Source organism: Tachypleus tridentatus, chromosome 7, assembly GCF_004210375.1.
Source record: "Tachypleus tridentatus isolate NWPU-2018 chromosome 7, ASM421037v1, whole genome shotgun sequence".
Classification (NCBI taxonomy): Eukaryota; Metazoa; Arthropoda; class Merostomata; order Xiphosura; family Limulidae; genus Tachypleus; species Tachypleus tridentatus.
Window position 1 is genome coordinate 163,197,418 of NC_134831.1, and position 3,360 is coordinate 163,200,777.

The 3,360-nt window shown below is 28.9% G+C and overlaps 1 long non-coding RNA gene across 2 annotated transcripts; it reads left to right on the forward strand.

The window, feature by feature from the left end:
• Window positions 1–478: 478 nt before the first annotated feature.
• On the forward strand, window positions 479–2,614 carry LOC143258202 (uncharacterized). Of its 2 annotated transcripts, none has more exons than XR_013032191.1 (3): window positions 479–601; window positions 1,269–1,338; window positions 2,378–2,614. It is a non-coding gene; the product is annotated as an uncharacterized LOC143258202 (long non-coding RNA). The 2 variants fall into 2 exon arrangements; XR_013032190.1 differs by lacking the exon at window positions 479–601 and adding an exon at window positions 635–785.
• The last annotated feature ends 746 nt before the right edge of the window (window positions 2,615–3,360 follow it).

Consider the following 3,360-nt stretch of genomic DNA (forward strand, 5'->3'; position numbering starts at 1 on the left):
ACAAAGAAAGAAACGGTATGTCTATATGATTCAGGATAGAAATATCATCAATGCAGCCTGTATGCTTTTAGTGAAATAAAATAAATGTCTGTATAGACACTTGTATGGTGTGTTATAATGTTAAAAACTAAGTATTGACTATAATATAGTACATCGATGTTCGTTTGTTTTAATGTTACAATAGTTAAGTGTGTTCCAGACGATTTATTGATATATAAACCATTTGTGTATAGGCACTATGTATAAATTGTGTGCGGTGGTTAAAATATTTTTTCACCATTTACGTGGTAATATCCATTCCACCCTAATCACACAACTTCATTACCACTTACAGATTCAAGGTTATTTCTACAACTCATGAGCCACGTTAACTGAAATGTTTTACATGTAAATGACGAATAATCACTCACAGTTTCCTTTCAGCTCAGTCTGTCCCTCAACACGTCTCTATGACACTGTAATTTGATTCTTTTGACGTCAATATTACTGGAATCCTTCTGATTGGTTGGGATGTTCTTAGAAGTATGCATATCATTAAATATACTACAAAAAGTATTGTATCCCACCGTCGTTTAATTATATATTTACTCTCCAATAAAACGTAAGTTTCTCATAATTCAAAAAGAATTGGTGGTATAATATTTTATTTGAAAATATGTCGGTGTTATAGTAGTTATAATGAATATTAAAGATCTTATGTACTTATTTGAATAATTATAATTATTTATTGGTAGAAACTAATAATTTGTTTTCAGTGTAGAAGATGATATGTCGCCACGTACATGGTAACTTTAACGTTTTTCTGTCTATTGTTAAACTGTCTCTGTGTTTTGATATATCATACGGGTGTTGTTGTTGGTTGATAGATATAATATTTCTTTACGAATGAAGTTTCTAACTTACTAATAGAAGAAAGTACAAACTTCGTTCTTAGAGAAAGCTTATATCTAACAACCAACAACAAGACCCGAATAATCAATCAAATAAAATCATTTTTACTGTTAAAGTGTATTAAGGAAATGAAAATTTATTTTCAAATCATAGGTCAGATGTCGAGCGGTTATTTTAATGGTTTTAGTCTCCTTGTGATAGATCATGACCCTAATTCTTCTATACATTTCTACTTTCGTGCATAAAAATTACTGTGTTCTGATATATCTGAAGCTAGCAAGATATAGCATTCATGGGTTTTACTAGACTTTGAAATTTTATTTTACGTTACGTTGAAAGTTAAATTTCAATAACTACGTTAATATTGATTTTAACAGATCGGAGAAATGAAGACTATAACAATTATTATACTTTTGATGTTTACAACACTGTTGGAATCAACTCCAGGTGAGATTAAAATCAGAGATCATACAAACAGTTTAAACGTTATGATAGAAATATCAATTATAAGATACGTTTGTCTTTACCCTTTAAAAACCTACTACAATGTTTTATTTATTGTTTGTCATGGATGGAGGTTTTTAAGATTAATATTTAATGAAAGTAAGATAGTTTATAACGAAATTGTGTATCTAGAAATTCGAATATTGTCTACGTTTCTAATGAATGAGTGTGAAAATAATACTTCTGTTGACGATTAGATATTTTACTGGAATTTAAAGTAAGAATTCAAATTACTTCGAAATGATTTCATATGTTAACAACAATACAGGGTAACACAACCATACTATTTTATAAGACTTCTCCTTATAACTTTGAAAGTAAATCTTTTAATTGAAATTCTGTTTGTTACAACTGAATATAAAACTGAAATTAATGAATGTTAACAATAATAGATAATCGTTTCGGATGTGTTTTGTTATTTATGAAGAAGTGTATTAACTCATTTACATATAATACGACAGTTGTTTGGTGATTTATCTGGTGTGGTCATGTTTGTTATAACAGTGTATAGTTGTGAAAACAATATACCTATTTTATGCCATGTAAGACGCACTTTTTTTTGAATACCTTTAAATCCTCATGTGCTTTCCAAAACAAAAGTGATTGGTTAAGTAAGGAGGTTAGCTTAGGATCTAATGAAATCAGCCTCTCATACAGATCGTAAACTCATTACTTACCAACTAAGAATTTTCAATGGCATAAAACATTAAATTGAACTAATATTGTCCATATACTGGGAAGTGCATGATATATTTACTCAGTAACTTTAAAACCAAAATCAAGCCTGCATCAAGGTGTTGGTTACTGTGTTAGTTTGTTTTATTGTTTTCTTAGAAATTTCTTTCCAATAATGTAATTTTAAGAGTTTTATGAACATAGTGTTTATCGGTTAGGTTTCACAAATAGATAAATATGGAGTAAAGAAAAAACATATTAAAATATTATCAGTGATATGTCTTCCAATGATGTGATTTTTCTTTAGTGAGAGAAGGTGTGGGGACTTGCCGAGATGGCATCATATGTGCAACAATATACGCTTGTTGTGATGTTCCTCCTTATTATTGTTGTTTTAATGGTGTTGGAATTGAAAATGGATCTGGTATCGGGCTTGGAACTCGATCTGGTGTCGGATTGTTAGGGTAAAAGAGAAAACAAACAAAACTGAGTATACTACAGTTTTCACATGGAATTGCTTTATCAATAAAAAATATAAAAATGATTTGTGTGTTTGTTTATTAGTAGACCCAAAACTGACAACTATTCCTGTGACCATAGGAAGGATAGAAACCTCGATTTTAACATTGTAAGTTGTCGAAGTCACTTCTTTCTCTTTAAAGCTTCTTATAAACAATGAAACTTACTATTTTAAAAGCAAATATTAGAAAGCTCTATCACATATTGGTAGCTATGATAATTTTTTTCTGTTACTGTCTAATAACATGAAACATGTTCGACAATCCAAAACATTATTTGGGCCACAATATGCAATGAAACATGTAATGACATGTTTTATAATTAAATCTACATCTAAAGAGTAAAACCAAACAATAATGACTGTAGATAAGTAATAAATGATCTTTTATTTTATGTTACAAAACATTATTGGGTATGTCATATTAGTACCACATTGTAAAAAGTTGGATAGAAAAAATGTATTTCAACAAAATGACGCAGGATCTCATCATACTTAGATGTCATCGTTATGCAGCAGTATATATTTTCAAACCTGTTTGTTTCATATAATATTATGCAGTCAGCACGTTTCAACACGTAATTATAATAATTGTTAAAATACTGAAAATGAAAGCTAACCTTATTCATAAATAAAATATAACTCAGTGCCATCTACTGTAATAATAAGTAAACAAAATATAGTTCCACACTTGTGAAAAATTCTTGTAATTTCGTTATTCTTTTATTATTTTCTGCTTTCAATTACAAAATAGTTATTAAAGTATTTCTTAA